The sequence below is a fragment of the Pongo abelii genome, chromosome 3, assembly GCF_028885655.2.
Source record: "Pongo abelii isolate AG06213 chromosome 3, NHGRI_mPonAbe1-v2.0_pri, whole genome shotgun sequence".
In the NCBI taxonomy this organism is placed as follows: domain Eukaryota; kingdom Metazoa; phylum Chordata; class Mammalia; order Primates; family Hominidae; genus Pongo; species Pongo abelii.
In genome coordinates this window covers 12,908,923-12,934,426 of record NC_071988.2, presented here as the reverse complement: position 1 = coordinate 12,934,426, position 25,504 = coordinate 12,908,923, and the positions used below count along the sequence as shown (strand labels likewise).

At 40.3% G+C, this 25,504-nt stretch overlaps 1 long non-coding RNA gene across 1 annotated transcript in view; it reads right to left on the bottom strand.

Annotated features, from left to right (window-relative positions):
* The window catches only part of LOC112133080 (uncharacterized), an 82,018-nt gene extending 61,009 nt beyond the window's left edge, over positions 1-21,009 (bottom strand). The window contains exons 1-3 of the long non-coding RNA XR_002914742.3: positions 20,828-21,009; positions 12,051-12,317; positions 10,541-10,647 (exon numbers count right to left, since the gene is read on the bottom strand). This is a non-coding gene — a long non-coding RNA (uncharacterized LOC112133080). The remainder of the gene's footprint in view (positions 1-10,540; positions 10,648-12,050; positions 12,318-20,827) is intronic.
* Positions 21,010-25,504: the final 4,495 nt, after the last annotated feature.

Here is a 25,504-nt window from a genome sequence, read left to right as displayed (position 1 = left end):
CAGAAGAATAAAAGAATAATAGAATGAAAAATGTTTCTCTTGGGCCCTCAGAGAGCAAGGGTTGAAATGCCATGTCAGGAGAAAACACAATAATCTTAATTATATACCCCAGGGGACAGTTTGGTGGAATAGAAAAAGCATAGACATTTGGAGACAAAAATTGAAATTCAAATCTCAGTTTTGTCACTTATTTTATGATGAAGAATGAAGTTCTTTAATCCTTCGAATCCACAGTTTCTTCATTCATCTGTAAAGTAAAGATGACAAAATCTGTCCTTAAAGTATGTGGCTGGTTGAGAGGTTTCAGTGAGCTGGACGCATGAGCTAATATATGTTCGTAGCACAGTCGACAATGCATAGTATGAGCTCCATAAATGTTCATTTCTTTACTTTCCCATCTCCTTTCCCCAACTACACATAAAATAAGACCTTTCGGCTGCTCTCAGCCAAACCATCCATTTCCCCTGCTAATAAATGAGAGTTTTATTGTTCCTTCTCAGATGTTGAATTATACTATTGGTGTCACTGCTACTGTATCTTAATCCTTTTGCTAATGTACCATTTTACCTTGAATTGTTACATAGTGTCCCGCCCCTCCTACTCCTGTCCTGCCTTGCTGCAAAGTCATGAGTCAATTCTTTTCAAATATTATTGTCCTAATAATAGCAGTCTCTTATAAGAACATCTAATTGCCCTCATTATATTTCACTTTTTAAAGTCATTTAGCTGTTTACAGTCGTTCCTTTCTTTTATCCAGTTGTATTTATCCATTTAAAAGCCTAGTGTTATATGTATTTGTGCATAAGTATACTTTATACTTACACACACACAGTCACACACACACATATCCTTTTTCCTAATTTCCTGAGACTTTTTTTAGTGAATAAGTTATTATTTGGTAAATAAATAAATTATTAGCAAACAAGATTTGAGAGAAATGCATTAATGTAGTTACAATATTTAAGAAAACGCAAACTTTTCAGGCCTGGTGAAAACCATGCTTTAGTAGCATCCATCTACATTCTTTTGACATTTAAAATTTCAATTGCTGCTTATCTATTCATTAGGGAAGATCAAATACGACTTGTTTTAGCAAGTTTTGACTTTTCTATTTCATTTTCAGCAAACCATAAAAGCTCAATGTCTAAGGATTTCACCTTCAAGGTTGATATCATATACAAGCATAAATTTGAGCTCACTGGGCTGAAGGTCTAATGTGCAAAAGAGAATCTCTCAGATGGAATACAAGATTAGTTGACTGAACACTGAATATTTGGAGACTAACACAGGTACTCAGAAATATGGGGGTGGGGTGTCAGGAGTCTACTGAATTCTTAGAAATAATTATTATTCCAAGCAGCACTAAGAGACTGGAGATGAGCTGACCTTAACAAAACAGCATCTCTGGTCCTGCTGCCCCGAATCCCATTCTTCTCCCATGCATTCTTCTCACTGTGGCTAGAATTATCTTTATAAACTGCAATCTTGCACAAGATACTTCGATGGTTCTCTATTATAGACAGCAAGACATTCAAACTCTTTGGGATGATTTTTAAAATTTCCTTATCACTGTCTAATGAGGATATATCTCTGCCCCCATTTCCTAATATTCCCTTACATATAGGGTTACTATACTTAGTAAAGAAGAAAGAAAGAAAGAAACCCAGGTAATAATATTTCATATGTCCCATGCAATATTTGGATGTACTTATACTAAAAAATTATATCTTGTTTATCTGAAATTTAAATTTAACTACATGTTCTGTATTTTATCTGGCAAGCCTACTTACAAGGATATCATTATCCAACCAAACTGAACTGTTCTTGTAGTTTCTTAAACGTACTTTTCTACTTTTCTACCTTGCTTAATTATTTTTGCAAGAGCAGGACCATGTAATCAATCCCAAATATTTTGCACATTGTTGATATAAATAAGAAGTAGTTGTTGAAGGAAGAAAGGGAGGGAAGAAAGGGAGGCAGAAAGAATGGGGTAAGGGAAAAGAAAAATACTTTTAAATATCACAGAGGCTTATATTCTCCCTAAAGTAAAAACCTTCTATTTCTAAATTTCTCTGGAAATCCTTTCCTTGCCCCTCTTGATGGAGTTAAATGTTTCTTCATCTGAGCTTCCATAGCATCATAATATATACACCTAAAAGAATGTATTATAGTTCTGCTATTATTATTTAGTCACCTTAATCTCCTACTAAGCCAAATTTATCAATAGCAGGGAGTAATTTTTCTTTTTATTGTTTACTTTTTCCCATGGTGCCTGGGACATCAGAGGCATTCAATAAATGTTTGGTTAAATGCTTGGTTAAATGAAAATTGTACTAAATTAACTAATAAGATCAGTTAATTTTTAAAATAGATCCAGAAACATCTCAGGCTATTTTTTTAAAGAACCAAGGATAATTGAGATACTTTGCCTAAAAAGATCCTTCAAAGTCAAAATGAAGCATTGCTAAAGGCTTCTTGGTCCTATCCCAAGCGGAAGCAGTTGATTTTAGATATTCATGCCAAGCAGCCTGGGAAAGCTACCACTACGTTGAGGGATCCTCTGTAAGAGAATCCATTTAAGGCCACCAGACACAGCTTTTAGTGGTTATATTCGTGTCAACAACATCCAGGTGTGCTTCATAGAATGCAGCCAAGATGGCATGGAAGCTACCATCTGGAAACACAGCTCGATTTTCCCAAGAGAGGCTTCCTCTACAGACAAATACTTCTTCTTGAGTTCCTGAGGCCTTTTCTTTCCTGGACACTTCTGGCACGTGAAGTCTGGAACCCATCTGGAGTCCCAGGTCCAGTGTCCTCTGACTCGACCAGCCTGAAGCTGAGGGATGAGTGAACTTCTTATATCCACATGTCTGTGAGATATATACATATAACATATATATATGATATATATGATATATATCTCATATATGTGAGATATATATCATATATATCTCACATATGTGAGATATATATCATATATATCTCATATATGTATGATATATATGATATATATCTCATATATGTATGATATATATGAGATATATGATATATATGATATATATCTCATATATGTGAGATATATGAGATATATGAGATATATGAGATATATATGAGATATATCTCATGTATATCATATATCTCATATATATAGGTTTTTGTCCACAGTTCCTGACTCATAACCTCCATAGCCCTTGTTATAGACTTTTGTTACAATGTTGGGTGTGTTAGAACTCAGGGGCAGGCCTCAAGAAACACAATCTTTCTGACCTTCCCTTGCCTTTCTTTCACCTGCTCCAAATCTCTCCTACCTTTCTGACTGTGGGTCTTAAGGCCCTCCCCAGAAAGGTCCCTGCCCTTTAGCATTGAAGAAAGAGTGCTGATGTCATGAAGTTTCAGTAAAAATCCAACAGCAATTGGTTTGGGGAGCTGCCAGATAGCTGACCACATGGAGGTTCCTAGAGGGTGGTGCACCCAGGGAGGGTATAGAAACTCCACATCCCTTCCCCCATACCTCGCCCTATTTATCTCTTCATCTGTGTCCTTTGCAATATCCTTTATAAAAAAACAGTAAAGCAGGCATGTGTTTTCCCTGAGTTCTGTGAGCTACTCCAGCAAATTAATTGAACTCGAAGATGGGGTCCTGGGAACCCCACCTTGAGGCCAATCAGTCAGGAGTTCCATAGGCCTGGACTTGTTACTGGTATCTGGGGATATCAGAGGTCAGTCTTGGAGACTGAAGCCTCAACCTGTGGAATCTGATACTATCTCCAGGTAGAATGCCTCCAGGGAGAATGCCACCCAGTTGGTGTCTGCTGCTTAGTGTGTGGGGAGAAATCCCCACACATTTGGTCACAAAAGTCTTCTTCTGCGTTGTTTATTGTGGTGGTGGTGGTGTGAGAGCAGAGGAAAAATTTGGTCTGAGAGTTTTCCCAAAGCAATGTCTAATAAAGATAGCCCCACAAAAGCCTACATGAGCACCTGCTAGAGTGACCCTATTAACATGTGAGTCTGATCTTATCAATGTCTTTCTCAAGAGCCTCCTGTGGTCTCCATCTCACCCAGAATAAAAACCAAAGTCCTTAAAATGAACCATAAAGACATACAGGACCTGTCACCCTGCTACCTCTGCAACATCCTCTTCTCGCATTCTTCCTGCCACAATGGCCTCTTGCTATTGCAGAAACTCTCCTGCATGCTTCCATCTCAGGTCTCTTAAATTGGCTGTTCCTGTGCCTGGAACATTTCTCCCCATGAAATCCACATGGCTGGCTCCCTTACCTCTATAGGGTCTTTCTTCAAATGCCATCTTGTCATTGAGGCCATCCCCTCATCCCTCCCTTTTTATTTTTCCTTATAGCAATTATTACCTTCTACTATACACATTCCATTATATATTTTATTTTGTCTTTCTCCTTTAGAATGTAAGCTCCATGAAGGTGCAACTTTTGTCAGCTATATTTACAGTTGAATCCCCAGAGCATAAGAGAATATCTGGCAATAAGTTCATATAACATTTTTTGAGCAAGTAAGCATCTGCACTCATTGGTCAAATAATCATCAACAGCAAAAGCAGGGAGAAGTAAAAAAAAATAGCAGATATCAAAGTCCAAAGAAAAATCAGGACTGCTTGACTTTACTGTTCTTGAGTTGCCTCTCCAGAGCATCTTTGAGTTGCAATTTTCCTCCTCAATGGAATGGGAACACTTCCTTTTCTAGTTACTTTAATTATAGCTCTGCTTGTCCCAGCCCTTCAGAGCTGTAGGTATTAGCAATTCTGCAATCAAGATTCTGCAGTGCCTGTGAATTTTAGAGCTTCTCAGCAGGTAGAGTCTACATTTGGTCTGGCAGTCACTAGGAGAGTGACTAACTGGCTGATCTGAGTTGCTGGGAGCTATTAAGCCGAAGTCTTTCTCAGTGGCCCCTTTGCACATACTTAGTTGTAGGATTTGGCATCTGTCACAATGAATAGACCTGAGGTCCATTGGAACTCAAGTCCTGAAAACCCACTTAACTGTGTCAAGTTCCTCTCTATGGAGACTAAACCCTGCCCCTACAAATCCAGTTACTTGATGACTGCCATTCCAAAAGGGACCACGATACCACTCTGTACCTGGAAAAGGATGGTATAGAGTCAGATGTGCTTCAGTTAAAATTTCAGCCCCTTCATTTCCCATCAGAGTTGTCCTGAACAAGTTCACTCCCTCTGGGTCTCTGCTTTCTCAGTTGTGAATGGAAGTATTGTTCAGATCGCGGGACAATTATGAGAATTTACAGAGACAATACAGAAAAATCTCTCAACATGACAGCAGCATAGATAAGTCATTCAGCAAATCTGAGGTCCCTTCTAACTTTTGGAAAATTCAAGCTACTCTACTCTGCCCCCTGGCTGACCCTTGGCCATCAAGCCCAACCTGGCTCTGTCCAAAGTTCAACATGCCACTGTGAACCCTGAAAATGAGCCTGCTGGTCACCCCACTTGGGAGCACACCCTGCAGCCTGCTGGGCTGCTATTTGATCCCATCAGAGCCCCGGACATGGTTCTTGATACCTGTAGGCTTTAGTGAGAAATAAGGATAGGCTGTGTGAAATTGGGTTACAACCTTTAAAGTAGTGCTTCAAATATGAGGCACTAGCTTTTTAATGTAAATTTTAAATCCTGCAGAAAAAGGCAAAGAGAGAAGAATTTCCCATACATCAGGGACCCCTACATAATCACTGTGATATGCAGTTTTCCATACTTCATTCCCAATGACTTAGCCAGTTCAATATAAGCGTTCACATTTTTAAAACAGAGAAACTGCAGCCCAGATATTTTAACACCTGGGTTCATGAAGCAAACTTGCAATGAAGGAGAGTTTAAATCCAAATGGCTCTGATTCAATAGATCATGCTTTTTGAACTTCATCACGCTTCTCACAAAGATATGTTTAACAAACCAAAAATTATTCTAAGCCAATTCACCAAGTTGACCAAAATTAACCAAAAAGCCCATCATATGAACTTTCTCTGTCAATAAACAGTGACTTCTCTTTTACTTTATTTTTATATGGACAATTAAGGAAATAGTAGCCCATGAGAATGGAAACTCCTGGAATAAGGTGGCATGTCTCATTTATCTGTCTAACCACAGAGTTCCTTTCACACAATAGGTTATGAGAATTTTTGTTAAATGCACTCTTTATACCTAGAATTTTAAATTGTTTTCCATAATTGAAAATAATAAGGCTGGCTGGGCATGGTAGCTCATGCCTATAATCCCAGCAATTTGGGAGACCTAGGTGGGAAGATTGCTTGAGCCCAGGAGTTCGAGACTACCCTGGATCCGAACATTATGAGACCCTGTCTCCACAAAAAAAAAAAAAAAAAAAAAAAAAAAAAAAATAGCTGAATGAGTGGCACTTGCCTATAGTCCCAGCTACTCTAAAGGCTAAAGTGGGAGGATTGCTTGGGTCTGGGAGGTTCAGGGCTGCAGTGAGCCATGATCACACACTGTACTCTAGCCTGGGTGACAGAGTAAGACCCTGTCTCAAAACGAAAAAAAAAAGGAAAGCTCTTTATAATATATGAAAAAAAAGACCAAAAAACCCAACTTTTACTATCCAGATAACTACTGTTAATATTTTAGAATACTTTCTTCTATCTGAATGATGTGTATATTTTTCATTGCAATATTATGGTATGTTAAATTAAATTAGCTATTTTTAATACTGTCCACTTACTTTTCATTAAGCAGAGCAAATTTCTTTCTGTAGAAAATTTAAAAAATAAAAAAACACAAAGAATACGTAAGATACAATTTAACTTTATAAAAACAATGATCAATATAATCAATCATATATAATTATAATGTATCATATATAATAAAGTATATAACTAATGATAACCAGAAATAACTACTTTTGTTTATGTCCTCCACTTTTTCTATGCATTTTAATGTGCTTGAAATAATGACATGCATACTGCTTTTAAGTGTAAAGAACTCAGACATGTTCATAATTCCTAGATGAAAGATAAAATGGAGTGGCTTAATGACAGATAATATCTGCCAGTGGGTGGTTTATTTCTTTCCAAAAACTTGGGCTTTTTCTGATTTTAATATAAATTTTAAAGATGCAGAAAATTATTATTTGAGTTCTGTGGCATTGAAAATGGTCATATGTCACTCTCTGCAGCTCCACTTTATAGAGAAGAAATGGATTGTTTTGCTATTAATTTTCTCAGTGGTGTTTTAAACATTTCAGTATTTTAGCAATCTTTATCAAGTACTTGAACAGAATAGTAGGAATTATTGTTTAAAATGGTCATCAATCATGGACACAATTTCTTTCTTTTTTTTTTTTAATTTAACTTTAAGTTCCAGGATACATGTGCAGAGCCTGCAGGTTTGTCACACAGGTAAACGTGTGCCATGGTGGTTTGCTGCACCTATCAACCCATCACCTAGGCATTAAGCCCCACATGCATCAGCCATTTGTAATTATGGACACAATTTTCACAAGAAAGGTGGAATAAAGGATTCTGGAAACACATTCCCTGAAAGTTGGAGGAAGAGCAAAACCAATGAGGGTATCACATCAAGGCCAAGCTTTGCCCTTGGATACACAACTGCACCATAACTGAAATCCTGAGAGTGGAGTCCAACTTGAGTGAAGGGAGATCCACTAGGCTCTTCAGGCCCTGCCTTTCCCATTCTTGGCCTCTTCATTTGTAATCAATTTTGGTAATGTAGACTATGTCCTCAGATACTTTCCCTTCTCCGACTTACCCCCAATCAGTAATCAGGAAATAAATTGTCTGAGTCTCAGTTTATCAGGGAATGACTTTTTCATACAAAAGACTACTTGGAGGAGAACAAAATTCTTGGTGCACAATATTGCTTTTCCACTTAAAAATTCTGCAGATGCAATTCTATTCAAAGATGCTTTGGCATTCAGTGCTGCAGAAGGAAATCCCAAAGCCTTCCTGATTTCTGTTCCTTTGTAAACAACCGGTCTGAGGGTTTAGTTTTGTTTGTTTCATTTCGTGCCTGCATGTATCCTTGTAGGATTCCTTTGTCTTTATATTTTGGTCAAAGTTTTCACCAGAGTAATTTTACAACAAAAAAATGTATTCTGTAAACAGCCTAGCAAAAACTATTTACAAATAGCGTCCAAAGATAAGAGTATTCACAGTACCAGTTTTATAGTTGAGAAATAAAAAGGAAACATTTACTGAGTTGGATAAATTACAGTGCATCTATACAAAAAATCCCTTCAACAATTTCAAATATTAACTAGAGTCTCATGTTCTAATAAGAAGAAACATCTGCAATATATTGCTAAATGGAAAAAAAAAAAAGCTAGGTGCAGAAAGTTTACTGTGATAATCTTGTTCAAAAAACTAATGAATATTTGTAGGAGCTGGTATATGCAGAGTGAAGATCTGAAAGGCTTTTCAGCAAACTACTAACACCCTTACCTCTGGAGAACAGAAGAGGAGAAGCAAATAGAAGTTTTTATTATTTACATTATACCCATTTGAGGTGTTTGAATATTTTATAATTTTTATAATTAAAAATAAAGAAAAATTACATGCAATTGCATATTGCAGTAATCTTTTTGGGGTTTTTTTGCTGCTTGTTTTACTAACATTACTTGTAACTTAAAGAACCAATTTTAACATTTATACATTGGTTTTTATAAGTAGGAATTTTTTGAAAGTATTTTTTATTTGTCTTTTCTCTCTCAAGTAGAAAGACTTATAATTCTTAAGTTAAAGCTACTATCTCAGACTTTTTAAGCAAACACATGCTCTCTCATCATTTTCATCTCTGTCCTATAATTTCTAGGAGAGTTCTAAAATTTGTCCCTTATAATACAATATGATTTTCCATAATCTCAATTAAGTTTTCCACTGCTTGTTAATGCTAATGTAATTCTGCTGTTGCACTTTTGGCTGCCTATAAATTCTTCCTTACCTCATCCAGTTCTTTTTACATGACATTTTGTTCTTTCTTTGAAACATTTGTCCTATTTCCAACAGAAATCCAAAAGAGATGAGATGCAAGGTTTGTCCTTGAATCTCAGGACTCCAAATAATTTCCTTAAAACAAAAATCTATTTCCTTCAGCAGATGGGTGTCAAGGATTTGATCTTGCTGGGAGCTTTCACAATAATTTTGGATAACCAGTGCTCAATATTTCTCCACTGTGATTGCTGTCCTTGTTGAGGCTCATATTCTTCGTGTTTTGTAGTTTTCTCATCCCCAAATAAAATAAAATGTATCAAAGTCTAGTGTTTACCAGAAGACCTCAAGGATGAATGTTCCTTGACCCTACTTCCTTCTGGTCAAATCTTCTGTTTCAAGGTGTAACAGATATGGGAGGGGGGCAGAAAATGCTGGGTAGAGAAGGGTGGGGTCCCCAGTGAGGGCTCAACACAGGTAAACGTGTGCCATGGTGGTTTGCTGCACCTATCAACCCATCACCTAGGCATTAAGCCCCACATGCATCAGCCATTTGTAATCATGGACACAATTTTCACATGAAAGGTGGAATAAAGGATTCTGGAAACACATTCCCCTGAAAATTGGAGTAAGAGCAAAACCAATGAGGGTATCACATCAAGGCCAAGCTTTGCCCTTGGATACACAACTGCACCATGACTGAAATCCTGAGAGTGGAGTCCAATTTGAGTGAAGAAGGATTCACCAGGCTCTTCAGGCCCTGCCTTTCCCATTCTTGGCCTCTTCATTTGTAATCAATTTTGATAATGTAGAATATGTCCTCAGATACTTTCCCTTCTCCCACTCACCCCCAATCAGTAATCAGGAAGTAAATTGTCTGAGTCTCACGAACCTAGGTGAGGACAGGCACTCCTGTTTTCAGATCCAAATGTTGCATTTTCCAAGACCTCTCTGGCCCACCATGCCCCCTATTCTGTGCCTATATAACCCTCAAGACCCTAGCAGGCATACACACAAGTGTGTGGATGTCAAGAGAAACACACAGGCAGAAGAACACACCAACAGACACTGGCAGGCCATTGATGGTGGGATGATGTGGAATTTGGCTGAGGACAGTTGGAGGACAGCCCAGCCACAGAGCAGCCTGACCCAAGGGAAGACCACTTTCCCACTCCATCCCTCTCATGCTCGCCATCCATCTGCTGAGAGCTACTTCTACCACTCAATAAAACCTTGCACTCATTCTCCATGCCAACGTGTGATCTGATTTTTCCGGTACACTATTGCAAGAACCCCGGGATACAGAAAGCCCTATGTCCTTGTGATAAGGCAGAGGGTCTGATTGAAATCGCTGATTAACACAAGCCGCCTGCAGATATCTAAGCTGAAAGAGCACACTGTAACACACTGGGGCTTCCAGAGCTGTAAACACCCAACCCTAGACACTGCTGTGGGGTTGGAGTCCATGATCCCCACGATCTGCCCGTCTGCATACTCCCTCTAGAGGTTTGAGCTGCAGGCACCAAAGAAATGAGTCACTCCCCCATCACGCACCCTGCTAGGGGGATAAGGGAATTTTTCCCATTTCATAACTCACCAGCTGAATGCCCACAGCTCCTAGATCAGCTCCACATTCCAGCAGGCTTTACTAACCATGGCTCTGGTAGACTAAAATAGAATTCTGTCCAACTTCTTCCTGGATTTCTGATAAGACAGACAGTTAATGAGTGGAAATAACCATCACGCAATTATGCTATGCATCACTGCCACAAAAACCCTCCTGCTCCTGCCTTCCAACCCTGTCCTGTGGTCTTTCGAGCAAGATCTTCTCTGAGGCTGGAAAATAAACAATGGAAGACGAGAGGAACACAATTCTGCCTCTTATAAAATGGGGAAAATGCACAGGACAAGGATGGCTAAAAGGGACCCTGATATGGTTTGACTGTGTCCCCACCCAAATCTCATCTTGAATTGTGTAGCTCCATAGTTTCACATGTCGTGGGAGGGACCCGGTGGGAGGTAATTGATTCATGGGGGCAGGTCTTTCCTATGCTGTTCTTGTGACAGTGAATAAGTGTCACGAGATCTGATGGTTTTATAAAGGGAGTTCCCCTGTACACACTCTTTTGCCTGGGGCCATATAAGATGTCCCTTTGCTCTTCCTTCATCTTCCACCATGATTGTGAGGCTTCCCCAGCCATGTGAAACTGAGTCCATTAAACCTCTTTCCTTCATAAATTACCCAGTCATGGGTATGTCATTATCAGCAGCATGAGAACAAACTAATACAGACCCAGACAAGAGGCACCATACTGGCTACCCATAACTTTCTCAAACATGTTTGACACGGTTAGTACCATGTTTGAAATAAAATTAGGGCAATGTTAAAAAACAAATAACACAAATGAAACCCAAATTTCTAGCTTCTTCTGAACTGTAAAAATATTTGGCAAGTCCATGTCTGCATTCTTAGAAGACAACAATTGGATGTGTCTTCATAGACCACGTGCCCTCTCAACTTCGCCTCTGTGCCTCCCTGGTCAACCCACTCATTTTCATTACCTTAGGCATTTCCATTTCCAACACTTGGCATAAACTTGAGTTTTCCATTGTATTAGTTTCCTAGGGTTGCCCATAATACAGCAAAAATATATCCTCTCACAGTTCTGGATGTCAGTCCAAAATAAAGTGCCAGCAGGTGCATGCTGTCTCTGAAGTCTCTACAACAGAGTCCTTCCTTGCCTCTTTGAGCTTTTGTTGGCTCCTGACATTCTTTGGCTTGTGGCCCCACCACTCCAATTTCTGCTTCTGTCTTCATGTGGCCTGAAACATACTCTGTCTGTAACTCACTGCATGTGTCTTTCTGTCCCTTATAAAGATGCTTTCGTTAGATTCAGGGTCTAGCCTACCCAGTATGGTCTCATTTTAAACCTTAATCCATTGTATCTGCAGATAAGGTATTTACAAAAATAAAGGCACATACTAAAGTTCTGGGTGGTCATCAATTTTCACCAGAGAATCCATTCAGGTATACACAATTGAGGGGACCCATCATCCAGGGGATCCCCATCCAGGAGATGAACAACGAAAATAATAGTCCTTCTTACCTCTTGCCTACAGAGCATTTCCTCAGTATCACACCCACACCCATAGAATGTTCTCTTCTTTTAAGTTTCATTGGCATTACTGTTGGCAAAAAGTCCTCCCAGATCCAGTCTTCAGGGAATTGTCAGTCCAAGTTTATGGCTGTGTTTTGAGTTTACATCTTCTTCTAAGCTTTTATAGGTATTTTACCTCACATTACAGAGAGGCTGTACCAGCGACTGTTAGCAGACACCATTTCAAACCAGCAGTCAGTGAATCAACTTTATAAGCTGCAATTAGAAAACAAGGAAAGGATAGAGCTTTTATTCCCTCCAACTGAAGTCCTCATTTCCTCCACATTCTCCCCACTCTAAACTCCTCTACCCAAAACTATCAATCACATTAGTGACTTTAGAGTGTTATGGGAAGAAAGATGAGGTTGCCATGTGGGTTTAGAGCAAGAGACTAGATAAGATTGAGTGAAGCATTGTAATATAGCTGCTAAGATCTTTTAATTCTGAGCTCTGAAGCCTTCATTTGTTAATGTTGATTAAATAATGAAAATAACTCCAGGTTAAGAAAATGTTAGTAATCAGCACCACACAATAGCTATTGTCAATTATTTGTATATTTAATGAAAAAAACGAATGGCTGCATATTCATTATTGTATTATGTTTAATATACCATATCAAATGTGGAAGAATGAAAGTCTTTGAAAACAAGAAAAATGTTTTACTTCTAGGAAGACTGGAGAAAAAAATGAAAGAAATAACAAATACCTTAAAATTTCCAGAGCTCAGCTGTGGAAACTGAGGTCTAGATAGGCAAAATTACTTTCCCTAAGTCATCCAACTAATTGGCAATAAAATTGGAACTATAAACAGAAACTATAACCCTGCCTTCAAGATCACTGTTCTTGCTAGAAATAACACAGTTAAATTATTTTAAGCAAGTTGAGAACACAACATTTTCTCTATTAATTCCATCTACTCATATATTACTTTGCAGTTTCCAAGTGCTTTGTTAACATTTTTACAAAAGACATTATGTCATTTGATCCCCACAATGATTCTCCTGTATGTGAACAGAAGGTATTACGGTTCCATCCTATAGGTAAGGAAATGAAAGATCAAATATTCCAATCTGAAACATTTATTCAGTGAACACCATTCACCTACTCTGCAATAAATTCCCAAAGGCAAAGATGGCTCAGAGCCCTAAGGGTTGTACAGTCTGAAGAAGGAGAAAGAATTGGCTTGGCAATACCATTGCAATAGAGGAGGGTCCAAGGTCCTAAGAAAGTGAAGAAGAAGCAGGTAATGAAAGCGCAAAAGTTCGAGAAGGACTTTTTTAATGTATGAGCTGATACTAAGGAGAAGACATTTACCTGATGAAAAATTGAGGAAAAGATATTCAGCTAAAACTAGGACATTACAGCAGGCGGAGGACAGAGGGGTACAACAGAGCACCGCCTTTCAGCATGGCTTCTGGGCAGAGTGTGAGCTAGGAAGAGCCACAGAGAAGAGATTAGGTTATGGAGGCCCTTCTATGCTAGGGTCAAGTGTTTGAACTTTATCCACCAGGCAAGCGGGCTGGCGAAGGTTTTTAAACAAGAGTGTGACATGATCAAATTCGTGTTTCAGAAAAATGAGTCTGTATAAAGCATTGAAGTAATGTCTTTAAGTTCAAATATCTCCTAGGCTCAGACAGGTAACAAAAAAGAAGGGTTTAAAACAATAGTAAGGAGGAGAGATTGTGACGAACTGGACAAAAATCCGACACCCGAGTTAAAAAGAAAAAAAAAACCAAAACGGCAAGATTTACCCAGTTGTTGCTCGATGTGGACCAGTGAGGTCAGATCATTCAATTTTTTAGCATAAACAGGAAATATGGATTTTTATGTAAAATCATCTCATTTTTCAATTTTTAAATCTTATTCCAAAGAGTGTTATGGACATTAAAAAAATAAGTAAAATGTATCTGTGGACTGTAAAACAAACCATCATTTTGTCACTGGACCTGTATACAGTACAAGAGTCTGGAGGCAGGGCAACCAATTAGAAATCTATTTCAAAACTATAAACCTAGAATAGTGCCAGTGAAGACAGAGAAGAAGGGAGATGACTGACAGTCAGAATACAGAGTTGAGAGGAGACCCACCAGATGGTAGATGAGCAACGTGACCAGATGTTTGGACTCTGGTCTGTGATTTATTTCTTGGTGTCATTGTTGTGACTGTGAATTAGGCTTTACATTTTTATTTTCAACATAGAAAGGGGTAGCAAAGAGTAGGTTCTGAAAAACCAGCTTCCAATGCCTTCCAAAACTGACTTCCTCTGAGCCCTCCAAGCACAAACTGGTTCACAGCATTGCCAGTTGGCATCCAGAGCCAGGTTGAGAAGGAAGATGAGTGTTCTCTGTTTCTCTGCTTCAGTCTCTGACATGATCAGGGTCTCTGATGTATTCAGTTAATGTTCTCTGCCATAAAAAAAAGAAATGGTTGGTCTCCTTTCCCTAACTATGCTGTCGCTTTGATTTAAGTACTTTTCACCTGTAAATGTCCTTGGTTACTCCTGAACCATATTCTCTCCTATAAAAGGCACTAAATTAAAGACTGCTTTGGCTCTGCGTTTTAGTGATTTTGAGAAGTGCTACAAGATTGCTCCTCCCTTCACAGAGCCAGTGAAGTTCACCTCAAATGTCACCTCCTTTCTGCAATTTGCTCTAAGACTTTATCCATTTAAGAACCAGCTCACATGCCCTCTCTTCCATGAAGCTTTTTCTCACCACACCAGCAACCCCCTGTAACCCCAGACTGGGCCAGGGTGCCTTGACTGTGCACATCACCATCATCTGTTACCATTTAACTCCTCTCCACTCCTGAAAACCATATAGGCACACAGTAGTCACAGTGGTCTTCTTAAATAGAAGTCAGATCTATCACTGCCCACTTAAATTCCCCACTCTGTGGAGTCAGAATAAAAGCTAAACTCCTCTCAATGATTTACAAAACCCTGGGCTGTCTGGTCCTGCCTACATCTTCTGCAATTCTTTTCCTCTTTTGATTACATTCAAATTATGCTGGACTTCTGAGGAACCCTCAGATACCACCACAGGGTCTTTGCATTTGCTGTTCCCTCCACTTACGAAGCTTCTGCAAGGTTTTTCACATAGTTGGATCTTTCTCATCCTCTGGTCTTAGGTCAAACATCATCTCCTCAGAGAGATCATCCATCCCTGATCATGTAAATCTCACTCTCCCAGGTTATCCTCTCTTGGCAACTGGATTACTTGCTCCATACCTACGGTGGCTACAGGAAATGCTTTGCAGCCTTCCAAATGCCAAAGCATAATTGTTCAAAGGCTTTTGCTGTTGCACTCTGTAATCCACCCATTCACATGCTCCAAAGCCATACTTCCCATGAGATGCTCCCACCCAATGGCTAAGTAGGACAGGACAAAAAGGCAGCCTGTTCCTGGAAGATATGGGACTCCTTTGACGGGCAACTTTGGTTGGGGACCCACAATTGTCTTCACTGAAACTTCCATTGACTGCACAGCTGTCTGAGACTTCTCCCACGCAACCTTCCTACTTTCCCTCCCTGCACCACGGAGTCAGACCAGCATTGAAGTCTGGTGGCTCCTCCAGGCTCCTTCAGCATCTTCCACATGTTCCCTCACCAATCTGTATCTTACTTCTGATCTCCCAGAACCCAAACTAGCACATTGGAACTTACCCAAATCTCTGTCTATTCTAATTTGTTTATTAGGTCCCCCAGTAAAATGCTACCTATTTGAAAGAAAGGCTCTTATTAGACTCGCTTGCTGCCAAGTCCACTGCACCTAGCACCATCCTGGCATAGAGTAGGTGCCCACCAATATTTGCCCAATTAAGTAATCTTCTTCTAGAACCTTGTGCATATGTCTATTGCCACATGGACACATCATCCTGAAATTATCTATTCACCCTCTTTCATCTCTCACTAGACTTTGGAATTCCTTGAAAATATTCTACACATGGGGTTTGGTCCCAGTATATAGCCCAGGGCCTGAGGCACAGTAATAGCTCAATTAATGTTTGCTAAATTGACATTCCAATTGCTCCTTCTTCACTCACTTCCTCGCACCCTAAACTCCCCACACACCCAGGCAACATAAGCTGTGTCCTTACCTGTCTTCCATAATGTAGTCTGCTTTATCCCAGGCAGTTCCTCCTCCTGTGTCCTATATCTCTGTGACTGTCTTCACTATTCTCCCAGTTTTCCATTTTTATTCTCCATCGCTAGCCTTCTATCTCCCCACAGAATTCTAGGCCATTCACTCACCAAATCCTCTCTTCTCACCTCCTAAATAAGTGCTCATTTAATGCACTTTTAATTTTCTCCAATTCTACTGTCTCTACTCTGTTCTAAGCTCCCCTTGATTCATACAAAACATCCTCTTGATAGGTTCCTCTTCCTCTTTGTTTGCATCCTTCCTATATATTCCCCACCCAGCAGCCAGATGCCCTTTCTAAAAGGCAAATCTGATCAGGTCTCACAGTGCTGAAAGCCCTTCAAGTCTCAATGCTCTATTGAGAAGGCCTTTCAGGGCTTGAACAAATCCACCCACTCCTGCTTCGTGCCCATCCTCACTGCACACACATCTCCCCTTATCTTCCAGTCAAATTGAGCAGTCTGCAATGCACCAGATCTACTCTGTCTTTCTTGAAGAATTGTCTTCCCCTCGCTCACCCCCACCTTCATCATGCTAATTCCTGTTGATGTCGTTTCTTCCAAGAAGTCTTCTGCAGACAGGCCCAGTCTGGATAAAGTGGTTTTTCTTTGAATTCCTATGGGAATCCAAACTACTTCCCTTTTGATACTTATTACACTGGTTTGTTTAGTGGTCTGGTCCCTAATGTGTGACCTTCATTTCCAAAACAAAGATTTGATAAGTTGCCACATTGCATCCAATGCTTTAAAAATTTCCCTTTTTCCTGCAAATATGGATGTTCCCAGCCACCTTGCAAGCTTAATCCTTCCACACCTGCAAGATCTCACCACTCCCAGCTGTAAGCAGAGCCTCACCCATGTGCTGCCTCAACTACCTCTCCTGCTCTTCCTTCTGGTCAACTCATCTCCATCCTTAACTACCCATCTCTCTTCCATGAAGTCTTCAGCTCTCTTTCTCTCTTCTATTTAGAATTGATCACCTCTTCTTCCCCTATGGCCCCATGTTATCTGTTCACATTTCCATCATTTACTTCATCATGTTTTTTGGTGTATAATTTTCTGTCTGCCACTGGTCTATAAACTTTTCAAGGTTAGAGACAAGGTCTCATTCATCTTTTTTTTATCAGTGCCTGCTATACACAGGGAAGGTGTTCAGCACATATTCATTGAATCAACAAATGAATAAACAACTCCATCCATTCTTCAGGGCTCCGCAATTTTTACCTCTCCAATTATTCTCCCTTTTGTGAACCACAATAGATCAGATTGCCTTATTTTCCGAGCTCTATACAGACAGCAGTATAAAATCTTTCTTATTAGGTTCTAAACATCTAAAGAGCAGGAATAAAACCTCACAACCTCTCTGTCTCTACCGCCATGCCTTGCGCAATATTCTTTTGCTGATTGATTGTTACTGCTCAATCTACTATTTTCTTTTGATTTCTTTAAAAAAGAAAACCTTCTCAGAAATCAAACAACTAAAATCACAAAATGTCCTTTTCTAAAAATAACACATTCCCAAAACACTTGAGGCAGAGCTGTGCTTTTTCTCCTCTCCCATTAATGAGAGAAAGATGCTGCTTCCTCCGTTTTCATTTTGTCTGCGTCATGTCTGTGTTGCCTGGAGATTTGTAGCTGTTGTTTCAAGAAAGATCAAATGACAACGGGAGATAGACGGTCTTCTTGATTAAAAAGTGGCACTCAGATACATCAGCTTCCACAAAATTCAAGAAGGAGGAGCTTGTTTCACAGCTAGTGCCTGCTTCAGGGGCATGCCTCCCTGGGGTCAGCTGAGGCTTGCCATCGGCTTTCCAGGTCTGCCCAAGCAAGACCTGTACTGTAATAACATGTAAAGTAAAATTTAAGCCTCAAGAAAGGGGTTAGAAATTGCCACTGATTGACTCAGGACCATCCTTTGAGAGACAATGAAAGAACTGGCATAGCATGGTTAGACTAACCTGCATTCTGAAAAGTCCTAGTCCTGAAAGTGACCAACTGTGTGACCTGGGAAAGTTCCTTAGCCTCTCTAAGCTTCAATGTCATCATTTGGAGAACAGAGCTGATGAAAACACACCTGATGGAGTTGCTGATGCAATGGGATGAGATGATACAAAGTGTTTGGCATCACCTGTCACTTAGTGTTTATTAATGGTCATCATTATCATGAAGTAGCCAGAACCCCGCCTATTGTAACAGCTATCAGTTGTTGAATACTTACTCTGTGCTGTGTACTAGGCTCATTTTTTCTATGTCAGTTTTCTTACTTATACATCCTATAACAGCTCTCCAAGCAGATATTATCCTAGCTAGTGACTCTGAGAACAACTGGCTGCATTCCCTGTCCCTGGGCTCAGCCTATGCATGGGAAATATTTGGGACTTGGTAAATACATTTTGGAATGATGTTGAATGAGTTCACAATTGACATAGTTGTCTAGGACCTGCCAAATCATGGACCGCTTCCCCTATCTAGCACAGAGTGTACTTGTTATGCTTACAATTATGTCCCCTAAACAGTTATGTTTGACCATTAACTCCCAGGACCTGTGAATGTGACCTTATTTGGAAATAGGGTCTTTGTAGATGTAATAAAGTTAAGAGGAGATCATACTGGATTAGGGGCTACCCCTAATCTTATAAGAACCATAGCAGGTGTTCTCATAAGGTGAACATTTAGACACAACTGAACAGAGGCACATGGAGAGAACTCCACATGGTGATGGAGGCAGAGACGGAAGTAGCACGTGCAGGAGCCAGGAGATGCCAAGGATAGGTGGCAACCACCAGAAGCCAGAAGGGAGGCATGGAGGGACCCTTCTTTAGAGTTTCTGGAGAAGCATGATCCTGCTGATACTTTGATTTGGGGCTTTTGGCCTTCATAACTGTAACAGAGTACATTTCTGTTTTTTTAATCACTCAGTTTATGATAATTTGTTAAGGAAGCTCTTGAAAATGAATACAGCACTTTATTCCTTTCTCGGCACAGCAAAATGAAATTTCAGGGCACCCACAGAGAGGGTTTAACACCCCTTATTCTCTTTCAAAAGAGCTGAAAAAGCACCCAGTTATTATTTATACTACTCCCAGTTCTCTGTCTGAAGATGAGACTTTTCAGTCATGCCAACAGTTCTGGGTTTCAGAATTTAAGGGCACACCATGGAGAGATTGCTGGTGAGTTTGGCTAAAGCTCTGCAGCCCCACAGGGTTTCTGTTCCAAGTAATAGATGAGAGAAAAGAAAGGCAGAAATTATGAGTACATCTCAATTTCCTCATGTAGAACACTAAGCAGCAGCTTTCTCCCTAAATGTTTCTGTAAAAATATATATATTAAAACATCATCAGTTAATCTCACGTGCTTCCCAGGAGAAGGGAAAATCATCACGTGTAAGTGTTAGGGAGTTTCAACACCTCTCCTCCCCACCAAAAAGGGGACTGTTCTCAGGGGCTTGCCTTCTGAGGGCCCTGTCCCCCTAGACTAGAAGCCTCATGATAGAGGAAGAGCCCCTTTTTGTCCTTAAAAAAAATCTGGGGATGGGAGGGTTGGAGACAGAAAGGGTCCTCCCAGGATCTGAAAACTCAAAGGTTGTCTGCTCCTTTCTCTTTCTACCAAAGTCTTTGAAGACACAGAGAGAAGCTTTCCCTGACTTTCCCATCAGATAATATTCATTGAGGGTTAAATCCTCCAAACAAGCCCATTCATACAATGACTAGGTTTTAATCATGCCAGATGTGCTGTTCAAAACCACAAGCTTAAAAATGCTTTCAGTTTAACGGGACAGAATAAAAGGAACAGAGTATTTTTCAAACCTGCCTAGTTCCGTGACAATTGCTGCCAATCAGCCTCACTCCTTGCAATCTCTTTGGACCCAGCATTGACCTTGGGTCTCTGAGGAACTATTTGCTGACTCTCTACACAGCCTGGTATGTATGTTTTCTTCCCAACAGGGCTACTTGAAAGCCCCCATTTGGCCCAAGTCCAAGTCCCCAAATTCCCTCTGATTAGCTCTTGGCCGTCATCCTACTAAGCATGAGATCTGCTGAGTAGAATGGCTGCTGTACCCATCCTGACTCTAGCAATGGGAGCTTCTGATTTTGCTGAAGAGAGGGAAAGGGTCTCAAGAGAGCAGTTTGGTTCTCCAAAGGTTCAACTTGGATGAAGTCTTCAAGCAGTAGTCTTCAAGGAACTGCTCAGAAACAAAGTTCTCTTTCATTGCATCGTTTAGATTTTAAGGACAATATGAGCCTCTAAGAGAATTGACTGGGCCAGACTCTAGAGAAATGTTTACATTATCTTGGCTAAACTGTTGGTGATGGTTAGAAGAAGAAGGAATCAATGAATGAAAAGAGAGAAAAAAGGGGAAAATGACTGGATCTATAGGAGCAGCAGCTATTGCAAATCAGATTTGGAAAAGAGCAAGGAACTACATTTCTATCTTGGAAAAGGGACACTCAGATATCAGTAAGCAATCGGGTCGTGGCCAGTTCAAATATTCTGAAGTGTTCTGATAAGACTTTAATAAGGACCACCTCACACATGCACATGCATGCACACACACATACATACACACACACACACATAAACATACCTTTCCCTAACTGAAGCATGCAGTTAGGGAATCTCTGGAGTCCAGAAGATGAGTCAGCCTAAATGACTCAGCAAGGAGGAACCAGCACTGAGGTTGCTGGTGGAAACACAGCTGGAGCAAATGCAGATGGGATTGTGAAGACATTGTGTGAGGGCGAGTGAGGATGTGGCTGGAGTTCCTTAGTAGTGACCATCATCCTGTTACCATAAAAATAACATCAACTTCCCAGGAGGAGCATGAGGCAGGTCATTTCTAAACCCAAGTAAGTTCACCTCCCAAATGGGTTGATAATGGCAACTTTCCTGCCTACTGATGGGACTCTAGGAAAGATTGTATGAGACAATGGTTGCTAAGGAACTTAGAAAAGTACCAATTTCAAACATGTGGAAAGGATTATAGCATTCTCATGACAAGTTCTCCACCACCTACTGAAGGCACAATGCCTGCTTATGGGAAGAAATGGGGCATCAAAAATTTGAGGTGTGGGCTGGGTGAATCAAGGTACTTGCAGAGTGAATCACTGCAAGCTCAGGTGACTTCGTTATGCAATGTCAGATGAAAATGTATTTGGTGAAATCGGGTGGAATTTCCCTCGAATCTTGGGATTGTAAGCCAGAAGAGCACCCTGTGAAAGCTGAGTCACAGCGGGGTGAGTTAAAGAACCCTCAAAGAAGAAATCAGAAGAATTGGATCTCATCTCCAGCATGGCAAAGCTGTGCCTGTGCCATCAGCTCTCTCTGCTTCTGTTTGCTCACTTGTAAAATAAAAGTGTTATCTCATAATCTTTTCTGCCAGTAATACTTTGTGAGTGTGTGTGCACACATGTATGCATGCAAGGCCTTGCTTTATGCTGATGCAATGCTTTGAAAAACATCAGCTTCTCTTCTACAACATATACTCTGACATCCACTCAGCTCCCCAATCTCTGCAGCTCCAAAGTGTACTCAAAGAGTCAAGAAGTACAGAGACATCATCCTGATTTGCCAAGTCTGGGCAGGGCACCCCTTCCCCCAGACTCCACTTTTATGGGCTATATAAACTTGGGCAAGTTACTCTCTCTGGGCCTCATGTACTTTATTTGTAAAACAAAGATAGTAACTATACCTAACTACAGACTTGGAATGAGAGTCCAATAAGATACTTCATACAAATCATTTAGCACAATGCGTGAGTCTTTAAAAAGACTAAAACAACATTCTCCCAGCAATAAACATTATCACAATGGCTATTATCAATCCTGCTATTACTGTCATAGTATTGTATATTCCCGTATCAGGATATATCCCTCCAAATTTCAGCTGTGTGTTTACTTAAATGGAGAAATCCATGAAGGCAAGGATTGGGCCTGTCCCATTCTTCACTTTATCCTCCGTCCTCTGCTGAACACCTGGCTGATGGCAGGTGCTCAATATTTGTCCTGTTAGATGAATGAAGGGTGTGAAGTAGAGGTTCTCAACCCTGGCTGCACATCAGAGTCACCTGGATACATTTTAAAATCCTGATGTCCACCCCCATCTCCAGAAATTCTGATTTAATTGATAAAGATTAGGATCCTGGCATTAACAGTTTTTAAAGGGTCCCCAGAGTCTCTAGTTGGCAGAAGGAGGTGAAGCTCACTTGTATAGAGTCTCAAAGATTAGTCACGCCATTGATTTCCAAACTTTTCCTTTTATAATAAAACCATTTTTTCCACAACAAAAACTTAGATTGCAATCTACTTCATAAAAGAGAATGATGCAGCATCCTCTGGTAGAAGTGCTGGAGGTGGGCCCTGGGGCTCTCCATCCAATTGTGTGGGTCCAAGGTTGTCCACAAAGCCCACAAGCCCCTGGAGACACAACTTCCTAGGATTCAAACTGTCCTCTTCTGAGCTCTAAGCAGTATCTTCTCACTGCACTGCACTGCCCTGCCAGCCTTGCTGACTCCTCATGTAACATGATGCTATCTTCACCCTGAAACTTGGACTAAGACATACCGCAACTGTTTTCCTTTTACAGCCAAATTCAGACACTCAGCTCCCAGTGAAAATCATTCCCAGGCCTTGCGGATTGAGGAGAGAAAAAAAACGCCTAAAATATATAAATAATTCAAGGCTGAGTTTATTCATGATGCTGTGTTTTCTCCAGGCAGCAGTTTGTATAATCTCTCTTACACTGCCAGTTGGGCAGCCTCCGTAGCATTTATTACTGCAGACAACCCGTTAGAAGCTGTTTTGATTTATACATCTACATTCTATTATAGAGGTAAGTTTAACAGCACACTGCAGTTTCTGCTGCTGACATTGTAGGAGGGGAAAGAAAAAGAAAAAAAAAAAGACAGAGGAGAAAAGAATAGGAAATTATTTCTGCCATTCCAGAAGACAGCAAGAAAAATGGGCCTGATATTTTAATGACATATTTAATTAGTTATCTGGAACAGAGACACACACATACTACACTCACATACAACAACATATGTTTATTGCATCATTATGTCTTCATAAGAGAGAAAATGTTTATTGAACATCTACTAAGTGCCAACTTACTCTATTAGGTCAGAAGGATATATTGGTGAATAAACGAGACAGTTGTTTGTCTCCTTTGTTATTATTGTTTGCTATCACCAAACAATGTTTCCCCAACAATGCTTAGCCCGGCGTTGATACATGATAGATACTTGATGCCTGTTGAATGAATGAGTGAATTCAAAATGATAAGTAAAATGAAGTTATATTGCAACTGTTCAGTTATCTGTCTTCATGGCAATGCTACATAAGATGAACCACACAAAACCTCATGCAACAATAAGCCTTTATTGTTCATGCATCGAGGATGTCAGGCTGGTTGGCTCTGCTCATCTGTGTTCATCACCCAAATAGCTCAGAAATGGCTCGCAGTCCACTGATCAGTTCAGGCTTCTGCTGGGTCCAGTGGGATGACTCAGCTCTGCTCCATGTGTTTCTCATCCTTCAGCAAGCTACAGCCCAGCATGTTCTTACGGCCAGGATGGAGAGACAGAGAGTAAGTGTAATAGAAACACATGGGCCTCTTGAAGTCTAGACTTGGAACTAGGAAACCATTACTTCTGATACACTTGATGAAACAAGTCACAGAGCCAGCCCAGATTCAAGACATGGGTAAAAGAGTCCATCTTTAGCATGAAGATCTGCAAAGTCACATAGCAGAGACAAGGCTAAAGAAATTAAGAATTGAAACCACCTTTGCAATCTGCCACAGGAACCCAGCAAATTAGACAAAAGGCAGCAATGGAAACCCATTTCTCAAATGAAATCTATTGCCTTTTCCAGTATCCAAGTGTATCCCCACCCAGCCCCTGAACAAGGCGCTTTGGTGAGTTTAGGGAAGATGCAGATATATCTCTGAGAATAGTTCATTGTGTCCTGAACGTCCTCCCCTCTTTGACCCTAGGTCTTCACCCAGGCCCTACCCGGGGTTGACACCTGACTGTGATCCATTGTCCTTGCTTGCCCTAGTTCTTCCTGCTCCATTTTAACCCATCACATTAGGAGACAGAATGTGTTTATGGTACAATGATGAGACAGTATTGTAGCTACCATATATTGGGAGCTTACCATGTGTCAGGGCCTGTGCTGAAGAACTTACATTATCTCATTTAATTCTTATAATGACTCTATGAGTTAGTTATAATTATCCCTCCTTTACCTCTAAAAAAGAATATTCACAATACTGAAAGAGATTAAGTAACTTGTCCAAGGTTTCACAGCTAGTTATTAATCAAGCCACGTTTCAGCCCTAATTTATCTGAATGCAAAGTCCATGTTCTTAATCACTATGCTATACTCCCCCTTCCTTAAACCGGTAGTTCTACTTCACTAAACCATTATGCTTACATTGGTAAAGAATTACTTCCTTAAAGCAAAGTGATCATGATATTCTGCCCGGTCCCCTCCTATGAGACACTGGAAAAAAAGGGTTGAAGTTCCCACAACAATTTGAATTATTTTCCCCTAGAGAGAAGAGGTTGGAGGGTGGGAAGGGCAGGTCATTAAGTTTTCAGTCTTCTGTAATTTCTACCAGTTTCCCCCAGAATATCCTAGGCTTGTCAGAGTTAGTACCAATGAGATCATAGATCATAGATTCCATCAGGAGGAAGAGGGATTATGCAAAGACTTAGTGGTGCTTATTGGTATAACATGCACTAGGTTAAATCCAACTGGCCCAAAAAGAAATGGAATATATGATCTCATTTGCATATTATCTCTCTTTGCATAATCCCAGGTCAGGAAGGAGGCTGGTTCTGGATGAAAGAGAAGCATGAGAATTCCATCCACACTATTGCAAAAGCTTCAAGTTCCTACAGCAGCACCTTAATGTGGACCAATGGGAGAATGTAACCCAGTGGAATAAATGGAAGCTTATTCCAAAGCCAAGCCATAGAAGGGCACCAAATTTCCCACAGATTGTCTGTTCAATCCCCAGCATCGACAGAGTAACGTCCAGCCTCCCTCCTCACCTCCACTTGATATTTACACCCAACGAACAATGGTCAAATGGAAATCTACTGCTTAGTTTATAGGTTTTTGGGCTTGTGACAGTTCCACTGTAGATCCCTAATCAAAGTTGGATTCAAGAGCATGGCTTAGGTTTAAAGCCCTGCGAGGAGCAAGCTTAGGCATGCTGGAGAAGAAAGATACATAACCAGTCGACAGCACAACTT